The sequence below is a fragment of the Chinchilla lanigera genome, unplaced genomic scaffold (genome assembly GCF_000276665.1).
Source record: "Chinchilla lanigera isolate Chin_1 unplaced genomic scaffold, ChiLan1.0 scaffold00001, whole genome shotgun sequence".
NCBI lineage: Eukaryota > Metazoa > Chordata > Mammalia > Rodentia > Chinchillidae > Chinchilla > Chinchilla lanigera.
This window is the reverse complement of record NW_004955402.1, coordinates 57811073-57828827: the sequence shown is the minus strand read 5'-3', so window position 1 is coordinate 57828827 and position 17755 is coordinate 57811073.

Sequence of the window (17755 nt, the reverse complement as noted above, 5' to 3'; positions counted from 1 at the left end):
TTCCTGCACAAATTTTCTTTCACTGAACTTCGTAATAGGCTTTTTAAAAATAAAGGATTAAATTTATTTTTGCTTAATCAAACTGGAAAGCAGGATAGGGTCATGTTGTTTAATAAGCAGTTTTCAAATAATTCCCTGAATTATGTGTTTTGGGTCCAAGGTGAAAGAATTAATGACCAATTTAGCAGTTAGCACATAATAGGCTTTTTTGTTTGCTTGGTGTTCATGTTTTTATCTTCCATCTGTCTGACTCTCCTGTCAAGACATTTGGATGCTTTCGTTTCACCCTCCAGGAGATGTCTCTCCAAAATGTTTACCCTGCTTTGTCTGATGGTCACCTCTTGGCCAAGTGAGCAGTGAACATTCTTGATCATCCTTCACATCTTCATGAAGAGTCTTGTCCTCATCGTACTGTGCTGGAGATCTTCCTTTATTCTACATTTTTCTTGGTTTCACCCCTGGTTTTGGTAAGGCACATTTTCCAGTAGCTTTCTAAGAAAGAGAATGTGGAGAGTTAATTATTTTAGACCTTGCATATCCAAAATACTCTTTTTAAATATATTTTGATCTGCACTGACTCATGGTTGACAGTTTGGCTGAGCAAAGACTTCTATTTATTTTACCATCAGTGTAATGAAGAACTGGACTCTTCTGCCACTGGTTTTGCTTTATGGAGAAATCCTGACTCCTATTCATTTGCAGGCCACCTATTTTCTCTTTCTGGACAATTGTAGCATTTTTTTCCCTTTGTTTCCAATGTTCTAATTTTTCATAACTCTGTGAAATTTCATAGTATTATGGACTCCGTGGACTCTTCTGTCATGGAACTCATGCCCTTTGTTTCTCATAAATTCTCTTTAAATCATTCTTATATGACTTATTCCCTTCTTTTACGGCTTCTGTCTAGATGTCCTCCCAAAGCCTCATGTAGTCATGGGGCAGGCATCTAGAGTTTTTGATTGATTCATGATCCAATGCTGGGATTATGGGTGTGAGTGCTACACCCACCCTAGGGCAAGTAGCTGCATACAATATAAGGGAAGGAAAGAGGCTTGGTCTCTGCTGCTGCTCCTCCCTTTTAGCTCTTGCTGCTTTTGCTGTTTTCTGCTGTCATGAAGTGTTGCCCTCTGCCATGTACCACCCTGCCTTGGAACCAGCCAAGTGTGGACTGAAACCTCCACAAACTGTGAACAAAATAAACCTTCCCTTCCTTAACTCTGGGCATCAGGTATTTTGTCTCAGCAATGAGAGAAAAGTAACTAAGACACTTCTAAATATTATTTTCATTTTTTAGATATTAAGCTCCTTTAGTATGTGTGCTGCTGAAGTCAGTACTAAGCTCCTTTAAAGTCTTTAATTTCTTGTCTTTTCTCTCCCCTTTTCCATATTTTCTTTTTGTGCTCTTTTATGGACATTTCCTCACTTTACTTTCAAATTCTTCTGTTGTGTCTTAAATTTTGTTGTCATATTTCAGTATCCAAGAATGATTTTATTGTTGTTACCTGAGTGCTTCTTTTTGAAAAATATTGTATTCTTATGCATAGATAAAATATTTTTCCTTCTCTCAGAAAGCTAACAGTAGTATTTGGAAATCTTCTTACAGTCTCATTTTTTCCATACTGTTGTCTCCTGTCTGATCTGGTCTCTGAATTTCACATCAGAGAGCCCCTCTAATGACTGGTACCTCTTGGATTTGAGGACTGATTGGGGCTTAAGAAGGTGATTTGCGCTCTGAGGACTTGGGGTACACGTGGGATGTGATCTACTGAACTTTGTAACTGGGAATTTCTGATGCCAATAAATGCACATAGGAAATTTCCTCTTGAGCTGGTGAGGTTCCCAAGAAAAGTATTTTTTCATTGCTTGGCTGGGGGACTTGAGTTTTGAAAGCAACTTGGAAAAAGCCAAGGATCTCTGTATTAGTCACAGTTCTCCAGAGAATAGAACCAATAAACACACACACACACACACACACACACACACACACACACACACACATTTGTTTTAAGGAATTAGCTTATGCAATTATGGGGCTGTCAAGTCTGAAATCATTAGGGCAGGCAGCAGCTAGAAACTCAGGCAGAAGCTGAGGCTACTGACTGCAAGCAGACTTCTTTTCCTGGAAACCTCAGATTTTGCTCTTGGGCTTTCAGCTGAGTCAACACAAAGTACTGCGGATAATGTGGTTGCAGAGATTGTAGGTGTTGGCCACATCTACAAAATCCCATAACAGCAACTTTTAGGTTGTAGTTTAATTAATAACTGGATATTATGGCCTGGCTAAGTTGGCACAAAAGATGAACAATCAAGTCACCCTATCTGATTGCATGATTATCAATTTACCAATAATGGATATCTAATTCAGTAACTATTGAGTGTCTCCTGCATGCCCACACTGCTCTGGGCCTTTGGTCCCTCCCACCTGCTCTCCACTGTGCCTGATACTCAGAGCCTCAGACGCAGCTTCACATCTGCAGAGAAGAAAACTGCAATCTGTTGCTGGAGGAAGAGATCAGTCATCTGGGGAGCAGCACAAGGAAGGAGGATGGGTTTGCTCCTTGGACAAACTCCTCCTATTGCCTCATTTCATCTCACTCCTCCCCTAAGTTGTTTGTACCTTTCATGCACTTTCCAGATTTTTAAACCACATGCTACCCATCACACTTGTGAGGGGTCCTTCGTATACTATTGGTGGGAATGCAAATTAGTGGATTCATTATGGAAAATAGCATGGAGGCTCCTCAAAAATTATAAATAGAATACTATATGATCCAACAATCCCACTCCTGAGTATAGAGCCAAAGGAAATGAAATCAGCACTTCATAGAGATATCTGCACCTTAAAGTTCATTGCAACATTGTGGCAATAGCCAATGTAGGGAAATGGTCTACATGCCCATCCATGGATGAATAGAGAGACATTGTGAAGGACAGGGGGAAACTCCTGGGTCCCACTGAGAGGAGGGGAAGGCAACTTCCATGTGCACATGCACTAAATTAAGTATGTGCCTCTCTTTTGAGAGCTCAGCAATGTCATTTTGATTGCTTTTCTGGCAGAGAAAGGGCCCTGTGTGCAAAGCTGTTTCAATGCTGTTATGGCTTGTTATTGGGTTAATAACCCTTAGTTATTGCGGGCTGATCAGACCCACAATCTCCCAAACGAGTAGATGGTGAAGGCTTAAATAAATGATACAATTGAAATGATTTTAGGGCTCCAGGAGGGTCCAACTCTCTTACTGAACTCGAGATTCTGTGGGTTCAAAGACTTCCCTGGACAGCCCATATTTATTAGGTTTTCAAACAAAGGAAGGGGATACTGAAGAAAATGCAGGAATCTGGGCAGGACTTGGGAATCCCTTTAAGGACTTCTTCAAGTAATACTTTATGTTAATTTAGGAGAACTATGTTATCTCCAGGAAGGCCTTGACAGCAAGAGTGAGATGCCTGCAGCAAAGGTCTCCTTTTAGTTAATTGGGGTTGGAGCCAGAAGTCCTCAGTTGTGGCCTTATCTTGTCCTTTGAGGCCTCATGGCTTCACTCACCATTACAGGCCTCAGTAAGGACCAGTGACTCACAAGTAAACATGAAAAACCAATTGATTAGTATGAGTCCTGCTCAGAGCTGCTTCATAGTGGTCTCCATCAGCTTGTGTCTTGATGTCCCCACAAAGCTTCATGTGATCATAGGTAGGGGCTTTTTCAGAAAGCGATGAACCTTTGCCATGCCACCTTGCCTTGGAGCCAGCCAATCATGGACTGAAACCTCTGTGAACTATGAGCCAAATAAACCTTTCCTCCTTTAACTTTGGGTGCTGGATATTTTGTCTCAGCAATGAAAAAGTAATTAAGACAGATGCCAACCTGGCCTTTTTTAGCCAGAAAGGCAGACTCAGTAGCTATATTCTGCTTGGAATCTCAAAATTAATTTGACAAAGAAGAGAAGCACACTGGGGATGTAGGAGCCACTGTCATGGAGAACGCACTATGCAGTACTTTGGTGACTGTAACCTGGGACAAAACCTTCTGCCAGCAGCACTCCAGAGGCCTTCTAGTAGGTACCATACGATCACATTTTGAGCACCACTGGAGGTGTTGCCTGCTGTTCTTGCCCATGGGGAGTGATACAGTTCAAGTACAGCCCCCCTGTTCATGGATTTGACCTGTCCTTGAGATGAGACATGTAAATCCAACCATGTCCCTAAACACAGTTTAGGTTTTCCAGTTTCTGAATGTAGTGCATCAACATTCTCAGGCATCCAAACTCTCCTGTCCTCCAAGGCACAACTACAGTCTCACCTGTTCTCTGTGGTATTTTCCTGGCAGTAATATTGATGCAGCCTATCACCTCTGGTCAGGGCCCAACCAAAGAGATGATGAATTTTTATACTTCTCTGAGCCAGGAATAAAGGGTTCCCTAACATCCATTTTTAGCTCTTAATTATCACGGCATTGGCTTGGCCTCATGTGTGTGTTATGATTTCTGTCTGGATGTCCCCCTAAAACCTCATGCAGTCACGGGTGACAGGCATTTTGCAAGTGACTGAATATAGAGTTTGTGATTGGTTCATTGTCTAATTCCAGGATTGGAGATGTGAGTGCTACACCTGCCCTAGGGTGTAGCATACAATATAAGGAAGGGAAAGGCTTGCCTCTCTCTCTTCTCCTTTTGCTCTTGTTGCTTTTGCTGTCCTCAGCTGCCATGAATGGTTGCTCCTCTGCCATGCCACCCTTGGAGCCAGTGGATTATGGACTGAAACCTCTACAAACTGTGAGATAAATAAACCTTTCCTTCCTTAATTTTGGGCATCAGGTATTTTGTCTCAGCAATAAGAGGAAAGTAACCAGGACAATTTGATACCAGGAACAGGGTCATTGCTGTGATGTTGCCTGGCCACAAGGCTTAAGAGCCCTAGAAATTAATTTGGAAAGGTTTTGAGAGACTGGCTAAAGAAATAGCCCCCACAATCTGTGAATTGTGTGGGAGACTCTTGTCAGAGACTAGAAAATCAGAGTACTGATGGAAATGCTGCTGGTTAGGATAAAACTCAGGAGTCCTCTATTGAGGATTGCATTGGCTGCTGGATCCCAGGTGGTATATGTTGTGCTTTGGCAGGAAATTGGTATGCATTTTGTTTGTGTTTAGAGATATTGCCTAAGTAACAGGAAAATTTCAATGCAGTCTATTGTTGTATGGTTACTGTTGAGAGCTTTTGGCTAGATCTGTGTTGGAAATTAAGAGTGAAGAGCCAGCAAGGTGATTTGAAGCATTTGGCCAGAGGGAAGACTCCAGTGGAGCTGTGGATTGCAAGAATGAAACAAAGGAGTACACGGTTGTTGAGAAGGAATACAACAATGAAAAAAGAATGACGTAAAGCCTTTCACCAGAAGGAAAGAGTGTAGTTGAAATGCAGGGGATCCCTGAATTTTAGTCTTGTCATGCATTGTTGTTAAAAGTTAATAGGAAGCAAGGACTGTGATTGTAATATTTCTTTTAATATGATTTTAATAGGTTTTAGATATATGTTTGTGATAAGGTTAATTAGTCAAAGTATTGTTTTAACCTTGAATTTTAATCACCTTTTGAATATCTTGCTTTGGGTACGGGAATGAATGTAGTAAGAACTGAATTATGTAACTGTTATATTAATGTGAATCTAAATAGACCAAGACATGTTAACTTTTCACAAATCTTCCAATGGAGACTATGGTTTAAGGAAATGTGTCTGGTTATCAAATTGACCAGGGGTGGGTTGTAATAGATTGACAACTGATGGACAACTTGTAACACCCAGCTAACTGAATCAGCATGGTGCTGGGTGTGGAAGGCCCACCTGAGGATTGTTGCCAACAGCACAAGAAAAGAACTGGAGGGGAAGATGGGGGCTGTTGGTTCTCCTGGAGAAGTGTGTCACACTGGCTTTCCTGATATGAACTTGGCTGTTCTCATCAATGGAGGAGGCTGGAACCTTGCTGTTGCTGAGGACGGCTAGCAGTATATTCTGAGGGGAGCTCTGGTCCTAACTTTGAGCATCACTTCCTGGCTCCAGTGCAGATCACTCAACCTGCTGGCACAGATCCTTCATCCCACTGGTACAGACTTCCTAGCTTCTACCACTGACTGGACCTGTGGGAGCTTTCACCTTGTAAATTTAGGATTTAGGAAGAGTTTCCCATTACTTTTACTTGATTTCCCAGAGCAAAAACCCTTGGCTTGAAGGACACCTGGGAACAGCCTTGCTTCTTTCTCTTTTCTTGTTCTCAGCACTGGACCTGGTCTAGGAAGTTTCCAAAGTGGAAATGGGGAACCTTGACTCACTCCATGCATGGGACAAGTGATAGGTCCACTGACTTCCATCACAGAAAAGAACTGTTAGGATACATCAGTAAAAACCATGAAGGGATTTATTAGGCCGAATTTTAAAAGCACTGTACACAATCAAAGAAATAGAGTGTGGGCTCTCAAAAGAGAGAGAGAGGTACCCTTAATGGTCTTGAGCTGGGAACAGTTATGGTAGATTTGGGGGTGGAAATGAGGCAGGAAATTAGGGAATGACCAGCCAGATGAGCAAGTGGATGTGATTGTTAATCATGGAAATCCAGGATATACCCAGAACAACATATCCAAGCTCTGCACCTTTATAATTTACAGATGGAAGGGGACAGCACTTTCTGCAAGGAAGGATGATGGCTCTTTCGTAGGTGACAGCCATTAGAGGTGATGAAACTGAAGCTCATCCATAGGGAAAGGCCCATTTTACAGGTGAAAAAGGACCATTTATATGTACAGAGGAATGGCCCAGGTCTATCTGCAGGTAAGAGGCAATAGTCTAGCCAGTGGTGGTGAACCTGTGGCATGCATGCCACAGTGGGGTTTGTTGTCACTGAAAAAAATGTTTCCCATCACGGGTAGGCTTATTGTGTCTTTAAGAACCTTAGGAATTTTAGACTGGGTTTGTGTTCCTAACCTGCAGTTTATATTAAAAATGTAATTTAAAACATGATTTCCTTTGTCTCCTTTCTACCTGTCTTTATTTCTTCTATCCTACTTCAGTCTTACCCCCTCCCCGCCCCCGTAGGAGGGGTGCTCCACTCAACTGACATTAAACCTCTTTTGGAAGCTGTTTCTGGCAAGCACAGCCTTGTAACCTCATGGACAGGGCCAGCCCTTGTCTAGAAATGGTTCTGAGGATGGAAACCCACACTTGCCCCTTACAGCCAAGTGAGTTTGAGTCTCAGAGGTGACATGTAACCCATTTTGGTCACTCTGTTGATGTACTCCAGTTATCACTACAGACCAATGGGAATGCAGAGGTCCCAGGCTGAAGTTTCAGTGTTGAAATTACTTGCACCTGGTGTCTTAAACACTAAGAGTGCCATTGAGTGCTGTTTCTATAGTTAGAACACTTGAAAGAGGATGACACTGACAGAGTATACTGCCGTTGACAACCAGATGCACTTGCACATATCCAGAAAGCTTTCCCATTTGCCTGTTGCTTTAGACAACTGGTCTGTGTTTCCAGTTCCAAGCAGGAAATCTAAGACTTCATCCTTTCTTCTCATGGCTTTGGTAGCTCTCTCAAATAACGAATTTATTTGTGCTCATATTTCTTTGAAGGCCTTGGACTTCATTCAGGTTTATTCTTACCTGACATTTATGATTCCATAGTAAACCCAAAGCACCTTGTACACAGTAGGCACCCAATACATACCTGTTGAATGAATGAATATGGGAGAGGAGTGTCGCCAAATAGGGCTTGAGGAGATTCCTGACGCTGAGATAAGGAAACTAACCCACCACACCTGTAGAATAGGATTGCAGGTTTGCTTGATGACTCCTGTTGCAGAGAAAGAATTTTCAGGATGCATCAGGAAGAGGCTTGGGGAAGGTTAGGCAGAAATTAAAAAGTACACACTCAGAGGAAGAGTGTGGGCCCCAAGAGTGAGGAGCCTTATTTCCTGGGACACAGAGCACTTATGCTTCTCTTGAAGGAGGGGAAACACTGGGGAAAAGTGGCCCACCCCCAAGAAGGGAACTGGCCCATTTTACAGATATGAGTTCAGGGTTGTTTTGTTTTAGATAGATAATTTAAACTTTCTCTCAACCTATTCCTTTATCTTAGGATCAAGTTCTTGGTCTTTACATTCTCAGTGAAGCCAATTTATGGACTTCTGGTATTTCTGAGGAACTTGGGGTGTGATGGGTCTGGTAGGAGCCATCCTCTGGTAAGGAGCCTAAATTTAACCAAGGGGCGCTGACAGTGGATTGCCTTGGGTGATTCTGACTGGGTCACAGAAGTTGCGGTCTCCTTAAAAGGACGAGATTTAGTTAAGATTTTCTTGTCTCCTTCTTACCTATTTTTTCTTTTTTCTGTGCTACCTCAGTGGGACTATCTGATTTCCTACCATTGGATCCCACTGTGAGAAACATTGCTTTCACTTTTTCTACCCTGCCATCTCTTCCTCTGTCTTCTTTGCTTACAGCCAGAGGGAGGGGGGCAGATGCATGAAATGAGACCATTAGGGCCAGTCAATTGAGGATGGAGGCTCAAAACTACATCCTCAATCGTTAGTATTTATGGTGAAGCCCAGGGCCTCATTAAGGTCCTCCACAATTTGGCTCCAATAGGCCTTTGCCACCTTAACTCTTCACCTTCTTTTCACAAGCTGCCATTCTAGTCAGCAGGTCCACCCTCAACACACACACACACACACACACACACACACACACACACACACACACTCCTGTTATACACCTGTAGCTTCCCACATCACAGGTTTGCAAGGCTCTTCGGCCCTCCCATGCATTTCTAAAGGGTTTTCTCAATTTTCGGATTTACAGAGAAGTCTTTTCTACCTATCCCTGGCAGAAGGTGGATCCCAGAAGGAGTCTCTCCACACTTGCCCTACTCCCTGGCCTTTGTTGGACCCACTGTATGCAGCTATTTTTCCCATGGGAAGAGTCCTTCTGTACCTACCAGTTACAGAAAACATGACTCTGTAGACATGTGACTCTAAGAAGGCGCTGGCCAGACCATATACCTGGTTGTTTCCCTTGTTCAGGGGCTCTGGACCTTAGAACTGCCAACATCGTGGGAGAACACCCCGCGTTATGGGGCCATGACAGCAGACTCAGCAGTCCTTTCTGGCCCTCATCTACTCTCCAGCAATCCCTGTCATTTCTTCCTTTAAAAATGTACATTCTTGTGGATTTCCTCCCACATAATCCTCTTAGACTGAGTGGTTCAGTTCCTACACTAACCATGCACACACAGAAACATCTCCCAAGTCTATCCAGAGGATAGCTAAGGTCCATGAAACAGAAAACTAGTGGAAACTTTGAAGGCACAATTGCTAACACTAAGAACTCAGAACCACTAGAAGAGTTGACCATGACATTTATAAACCATCCTATTTTAGAAAATTTGGGGAAGCATCTTGTGTGGTTCTGGCTTGGACCAGGGTGACCTTTGTGCCTGGTAACTGCAGTGTGGCGCTGCATAAGCCGGGCCAGCAATCAGTGGAAAGTGGCAGATACTGATGTGGAGAAAAGCTGAATTGTTATTTTCCAGGCTGCTTTATGGTGTTGCTGTTTTTAGGGGTGTTAGAGTCTGCCTCTGAAGGTGGTTTCTAGATTCTTTCTGTCTTGAGCAAAGAATTGGTCAAGACAAGCACAAATGGTAGCAAAATTTTATTAAAGGTAAGAAAAGAAACAGGCTCTGCAGAGTGAGTTTGGGCCAAATAAAAGTAGGAAAAGAAGTACACCCTACAGGGTGAGAGTGGGCCACCATGCAAGAGAGAGCACAGTGACTAGAACTCAGTGTGGACTGTGCTTTTTGTATCACCCATTCCTTAGGCTGATGGCAGATCTAGGTCATCCCATCAAAAACCTGCTCCGGTTCTAGGAAGAAGTCCACATGCAGGGCTCTGGTAACTGTTCTGTGCATGTGTCCTGGGATTTTGTAATTAACAGGTCACAGCTGCTTCCCCAGCTAACTTTGCTACGCTGTAATCTCCTGTCTCAAAGGGATACTGAGGTCTCCAATATTCATTAGAGAGTAAGAAACAATGACATCATCTCTCATCAGGCTGTGGTTAAATAGGACTTGTGGAATTCCAAACTGGATTCTACTGGAGAAGTAAAATGTGAGGGTGATCTCTGGAACAGAATTTCCCAAGATGTTGACAGAGAAAAAAATGTGATCTTTTCAGATGTGGGACAGATGTGGCTAAAAATTCCCAGTTAACGAGTGTGGGTAGAGATCATTGTTTTAAGAACCCAAAGAAGAAATAACATCCAAAAGAGAATTAAAAGTGCCTTCAAGCTGTTTTATGTTAAAATGGTTGCAGGGCCACCATGTGACTTCTCAGCCTATTTTACAGCCCTTTCTTTATTCCATTCGCTTTCAAAGTACATTTGGAAAAACAACAAAATTACTGTTTTCCTCCCTTTAAATACTACCAAATTCCTTAAAATTTGTGATTTTAAGCATTTACTTGAATTTTAAGTATAAACTTCAAAATTTCTTCACTGTTTCTATCAGCTATTGCTTTGATTGTTCACAAAGCTCGAACGTGGACAGCATGGGTCGGGTTATCTATACAGCATGGGTCAGGTTAAACAAAATTCCAAATCTACCAGAACAAGAGAAATGACCACAGCACCTCAAAACCTACTAGAATTTCATTGTTTTAAGAACTGATTTGGACTTTCCAGAGACTATTAAAATTAGAAAAGGGCAGAAGGCGGAGGGGTTGGAGCTGGCATTTGATGTCAATGGCACCCATGGGACTTGAAGGCTATTTTAATGCTCTTGCTACTTATAGAACACAAAGTGGATCATAGATTTTCTAGCTCATGTTCCCAGCCAACACATGATTTTCTTCCATGGAACAATACAATGACCCTGGATGGAACTAGATCCCAATATCTATCTGTCTATCTATCTGTCTGGCTATCTATCTGTCTATTGATCATCTAAAGAGAGAATAGAAAAAGTTGGAGTTTAAAATTTCCTGGAATTTCCTGTCTCTTAAGGGATAGGAGCTTGAATTTGTACTTGCAGCCAAAGGTCTTTCTTCTGAGAAACCTCCTGAGCAGGGAAAGATCCTCTTTTGGGAAAGAGCTATGGTATGACTCCAGTTCAATCACATATGTGTAATTACTGTGGGCATAAGTGCATTTTGGTAGATTGTGGCTCTTTAATATTTTAGAATGATTTTCTTTCTTACATGTGGGTTTAGACTGTAATGTCAATATTTTATTGGTTACTTTGGTGGAGTTGGTGCATAACTCCACACCAATGGAGTTAAATCCTAAGGAAAGAAGTTAAATCCTAAGACTTACAGCAGACTGTAATAAACCCAGGCAAGGCACTGGGAAAAGCTACTGAAAAAGAAAACAGAGAAACAATTCAAAAAGAAGAAGAGAAAGAAGAAAGGAAAAGTAAGGTAAGGTTCATCAGAGGGAAGAAATAGAAGGAATCAATGGGGTCTTGGACGGTGCAACTTACTCTAGTCTACTGCTGCTTTAGCTGATGTGTTATTTCAAAAGGAGCAATCCAGTTTGTGGGAAATGGGCCAACGCTGGGTCAGGCACTCTAAAATTTGGGGGGACATAGGGCAGGAATATTCCAATTCACTTCCATGAATAACTTTTTCTTCCAAAATGAATGGCTGTATCCACTGCCAATTACCTGAGAAGGGGTCACCTGCACATGGCAGCTGAATCCCACCCAGGAGCAATGGAGTGGAATATGAAGAGATTAAAGTGGAAGAACAGGAGTTAGTTGTTCTGTGCACCAGCTTCTTTCTCGCTCTTCTGTTGAGTTGCAAGTAACTGGGATTCAACAAATGCAAGAGTCAATGCATTATCCTTTGCACCCTGTCCTGCCCACCTCCAGCACCCCGTGGAGTTCTGTATCTCCATGAATGGCACCACCATCCATCCACTTGCTGTGTTGGACACTTTGGTCCCCTCCACCCTTCTGCTTCCTCTGTGGTCTCAAGAGAGTAGGTGCTTCTTGGAGTGAATGAGATCAGAAAGAGGCTCTGAACAAGCTTGTAGATTTCTGGTGGGGTTCTGTCTCATAGTCTTGATGGTTCAAGATTATTCATTATTATTTAACTTGTACATATGTATTTCTCAATTATTCACTATCATTCTTTGAATTATAATAAATATCACTAGTCTTTAAATTGTGCACACATAAATCTTGAATGTATATTTTTATCAATTGAAAGGTTTTTTTAAAAGAAAGATGAGACTCAAGAGAAGCATTTATTTTTCATAATTATCATACAAGTGTGAATGGCACGTTATCACTGTTCTCAGTTTCCTCCCTGTGAAACAAGGGGGCTGGACTTCTGTGGTGGAAAACTGCCTTCCGTTCTACCACTCTACAACACAGTGGATAGCAGGCAGCTTTAAAGGCATCTGGAGGGACATTTAGTCCATCCCCTGACTTTACAGCCAAAATACAGCTTCATTAAAACCAGTCCAGGCAAAAGGGAACCATTTTGATTTGGAAATCCCACCCCTCCCTCTTCCTGAGAAGAAATTACATAACCTTGTTATATAATGAGCTTTAAACATCTAAAAATCTTTTCTCTCTTCTCCCTCCCTTTCCCTTCTCCCTTTTCCTCTTTCCTCTCTTTTCTCCTTCCCTCTCTTCCTTTCTTTGTACTAAGGACTGAACAAGGATTTTTATACAGAGCTATCTTCCCCAGCCCTTTTAAAATTTATCTTAATTTTTTATATGTTGAGACAGGGTTTTACTGTTTTGCAAGCTGGACTCAAACTTATTTGTGGTATCTTTTTAAATAACATGCTGATATATGAAAGTTTGCAAAATTTGAGGGACTAAGTCTAATGGGGCTGCCTGTCAGAAATGTGAGGACTCCCAACATCAATCTCACTCTCGGGGCTGGGGATTTAGCTCAGCGGCAAAAGCGCCTGCCCGGCAAGTGCAACGTCGTGAGTTCGGTTCCTGGTACCGGAGAAAAACAAACAAACAAAAAAAAATCTCACTCTCTCCCTTACCACGGTGTGTGTTTGTGTGTGTGTGTGTGTGTGTGTAGGGGTCAGCAGCAAGAAATGCGGGTGTATATTTTCCTTGGCCAAATACAGTTGTTGTGAAGTTATTAGTACAAGTGCAATATTCAGTGAAACTAAAACCTGCCTGCTGTGTGTAAATGTTCCTGTAGAGCGGGGAAACTCAAAACCGTATGTTTTAATTCAAATATTTTCTGATAATGTGGGACAAGCATTCTGTTTCTCATTGTCCCTCAGAATTGCACAGCGCTTGAAATCAGCTTAACAAGAGTTAAATTCAATCATTCTGTGACCTGATTGGGTATCTGCAAACTGGAGTATCAAATATCCTACTTTATGTTGTTTTTATTCTCAATTTCATCCGGTTATTTCCTTAGGGATCACAGAGCAAGAGTAGGCAGCAAAGTAATGAAATGTGGTAAATCTGGTTAGAAAGAAATATGACTAAAAATACTTTCCTTTGTTTCATCTCAGCAGCCCCCTATTTCGTGTGGCTTACTTTGGTTTACAGAATACTAAAACTTGTTTTTAGGAGGAAAGAGGCAGCAGAATTTATTGCTCTGGGAAACACAGAGCTTGCTCGGCTTTACAGTATATAAAAGTCTTTTGTTTAATAGATATGTCATAAAATTTAGATGATAATTACTACCTTTCCATGGATACCAGTTTGCTAAGTTTCCTGGACTTCTCTGAGATGGAAGCTCACTGGGCCCCAGCTTGCACAGAGGCTCAGACCAGCTAACTGCAGGGCCCCCAGGGGACCATTGGGGGAGCTGCCACTAGAGAGACTTCGGAATCTTTGATGCAGAGTGCTGAGGGCCAGGCTTTCTGCAGATAACAGAGGAGTTCACACTTGTTTCTCAGACAGTCCTTGGTGCTGTAATCTGGGAAGACTCTGGTCACCCACCCCTTGGGGTGAGGATAGCTCAGTGGCACAGCATTTGTGTACGGCATGCGAAGCCCTGGGTTAGATCCCCAGCACTGGAGGGAAAAACAGTGATTCTTAAGGAGGCAAAGAGAGGAACCCCCTTCTACACAATGAGATTGTTTTCCCCCACTCAGTATGGGGGATTTAACCCAGGGCCTTCATCTCCAGCCCTTTTTCATTTTCTATTTGGAGACAGGGTCTGGCTAAGTCACCAAGTTGCTTGTGATCTTCTTGCCTCAGCCTTCCAGAGTGCTGGGGTTCCAGGTGTGTGTGTGCCACCATATCCAGCTAGACTGTGTGTGTGTGTGTGTGTGTGTGTGTGTGTGGTGCTAGGGATCAAATTCAAGGCCTCACCCATGCTAGGCAAGTGCTGTACCACTGACATCCTCAGACCAACAACTAGGTTTTGGAGGGGTTTTTCCCAAACACAGTTTAAGCCCCATGTGATACTCCTAAGCAGTCACTCACAGTTGAGTAAAATGAGAAATATTCCTAAAGGGAGCAAATTTACATGAGACAAGCATTTGCCTGGCAAGCGCAAGGTCCTGAGTTCAATTGCTGGTACCAAAAAAAAAGAAAAAGAAGTTTACATGAGAATTGGGAAAGAGAGGTGACTGAGAACCACTAATTTGCAGAAAGGTTTTTGAAAAAGTTGTATGTATCCAGAGACTATTTATACCCTTGAAAATTGCCATATCCAGTGGTACCTCAGTTCATGAACTTGATTCTTTCTATGATTCTGGGTGCAAACTGAGTTGGACAAGAACCAAATCAAGGTCAATAGTCAGGTTCAGTGTTGACCTTATGGGCAAATTTGATTCCATTCTTGTCCAGTTCAGTTTGTGACCAGAATCATGGAGAGAATTGAGTTCGTGAACTGAGGCACCACTGCACATATGTCTTCTGCATTCTTCCTTTATAGCACACATTTTAAAATTATAACCCACCGTGGCTTAGCATTAAGAACACTTAGTATTAAGAACAGGTGCTTGTCTCATGTAAACTTGCTCCCTTTAAGAATATTTCTCATTTTACTCAACTGTGAGTGAGTGCTTAGGAATATCACATGGGGCTCCAGATGTGAAGAGCTCCAAGCCTTTATTCTGTGCATTCCCGGCTATCTGTTGTGGCTCAGGCATGTTACTCTGCCTCTAAGAGCAGTCTCCTTCTCCTCCCAAGACAGACCATTGAGGCAATGCCACATGACATCTGCCCTGACAGATGGCGCTGGAGCCAGCCAGGCCCAGAGACAAGTTAAGAGGCAATTGTAAAACTGGAAAGTGCTGTGGCAGGGAAAGTACAGGGTGCTGGGGATGGACACCTGCCCCTGACAGAGGGGGAGCTTTGGTTCATGAGAAGCACAATGGGGAGACTTGGCCTGAGTCCTCTCCCAATCATAAGGGAACAGTTAGAGCTGTGTGTCCCACAGTGTGGGAGACATGGTGAAAGTACAGATCTCGCCTGGCCTTCCAGGAATCTGACTGGGTAATGAAGCTTCAGAGCTTTGGGAGAATGAGAAAGGGCCCAGATATTTCCTGTGTTTTTCATATTCATGTTCTAAGGAGCTTCCCAAGCAATATTCCTGGTAACCTTGCTCCTTGATCTCATTTCTGCACTGTACAATATTAGTCATCTACTGATATGTAACACATTAACTCTGACATTCATGGCTTAACACAGCCATGGAGACTCATCTTTTCTGTTTTCCAGGGTCAGGGATTTAAGAATAACCTGGCTATGGGATGGAAGACAGAGGAAGAAGGAACCTTGGGAGTCGTCTCAGAAGCTCCTGGCAATATCCTTAAGGTTTTGAAGAAATTCCATACTCTGTCTTATTCCCCTCCCACTTGCAAAACTGAGTGGAACTGTGAATTTTCTTCCCCACTCATTCTCAAATAATGTAGCTTTTTTGGTCACTTGAACAGTTTTGTGATGTCTTCTTGTTCTTTAGTTATCTGGAAGAAGATACATGAAGCAATACCTAAGATTCCTATTGGCCACAAGTAGCCCTAATATGGAGCTTCCTTCTTCCTTTTTCCTCAGGCCTCTTAGTATCGTTTTATGGGGATAAATATTGAAATAAACTAAACAGAAAACAGTATAATTTTTTCAAAATGCACATGAGTTTTTAAGAATGAGAACCATAAAGTAAAAGTCAGACAACGACTGTAATCTAAGATCACAAATCACTCTTTTTTTGTTTTATTTTGTTTTTGTTTTTTTTTTTTAGGTACTGGGAATTGAACTCAGGACCTCATGCTTGCCAGGCAGGCACTTGTGCTGCTGAGCTATATCCCCAGCCCCCAGTTCACTCTTTTTTTTAAAAGTCATTTTTAATTAAAACTTCTCAAATGGCATACCATTTAACACCATGCTACATGGATCATACGTGAGACATTCTTGATCTGGCTAGCTGGGAATGTGGTGCTCGTCAATTACATTTTCTATGAACTCTGCCTATTTCTAGGACTTTTCAATTCATTTAGAACCTAAAAAAGTGTAACATCTGGCCAGGGATATAGCTCAGTGGAGCAATTGCCTGCCTGGCAAATGCGAGGTCATGAATTTGATTCCCAGTACAAAACAAAACAAAAAGTGTAACATCTTAGGGAAACATGTCATAGTCTTAGTAACTATACAAACAGGCTTCCTCCGTCTAAAGAAGTGCCTCCTATACAGGTAATGTAGTTGGAAGACAAACAATTTCTTGTTCCATTTTCTATACTTCCATAAAAGGAAACACAAGTCATTAATTCATGCTAGGTCTGTCCCCCACAAAGAAGCTCCTGGAAAGACGACGAGAATTTACCAGTGTGGTGGATTGACAAATGGTGGTCACCTTGTAACCCCCAGCTGAACTGAATCAGCGTGGTGCTGGGTGTGGGAGGCCCACCAGAGGATTGTTGCCAGCAGCAAAAGAGGCAGAACTGGAGAGGAAGATGTAAAAAGGCTGCTGGGAGCTGTTAAAGCTGTAAGGAGCTGTTGGTTCTCTTGGAGGAGCTTGTCATATTGGCTTTCCTGATGAACTCAGCTGTTCTCATTGTCTGAGGAGCTTGGGACCTTGTTGTCACTGAGGATGGCTGCAGTTCATTTTGGGGGAGCTCTAGTCCTCATTTTGAGCATCACTTCCTGGCTCCAAGAGAGGAAGATGGTGTACTGCTCAGTCTCTGGGGAAGCTTGTTATTTTGGCTTTCCTGATGGAAACTTGGCTTTCCTCACCACCAGAAGTACTTAGGACCTCACTGTTGCTGAGGATGGCTGTGGTACTTTTAGGGGAGCTCTGATTCTTACTTTGAGAACTGCTTCCTGGCTCCACTGCAGATCCCTTGGCCTGCTAGCACAGATCCTACTTCCCACTGGCACAGACTTCCTAGCTTCCACCACTGACTTTTGGGCATTCCAGCGCAGATCTGTGAAACAGGCTGCATGAGACATTGTCATGGGCTCTAGGCCTCCAGTTGGACTTTTAGGAGGCATTGTTATGGGCTCTAGGTCTTCAGCTGGACTCATGCAGAATATTGTCATGGGATCCAGGCCCTCAGCTGTATTCTTTAGAGTGTGGACAGATTTCCTGCACTCTCTTGTATATGATTCTTTGGTGAGTATTATAAATAATCTTATAAAATATGTGTCCTGTATTACATTGTTCCCCTTGTAAAACCCCAAACTCCAAGAACCAGGAACAAGAACAGCCCTCCCTTGGAGGAGAAAAGACCTCTGATCATGCTGCAGGAGAACCTGTTCCACTGTGGTCAAGAAGCACACACCTGCTCACCTC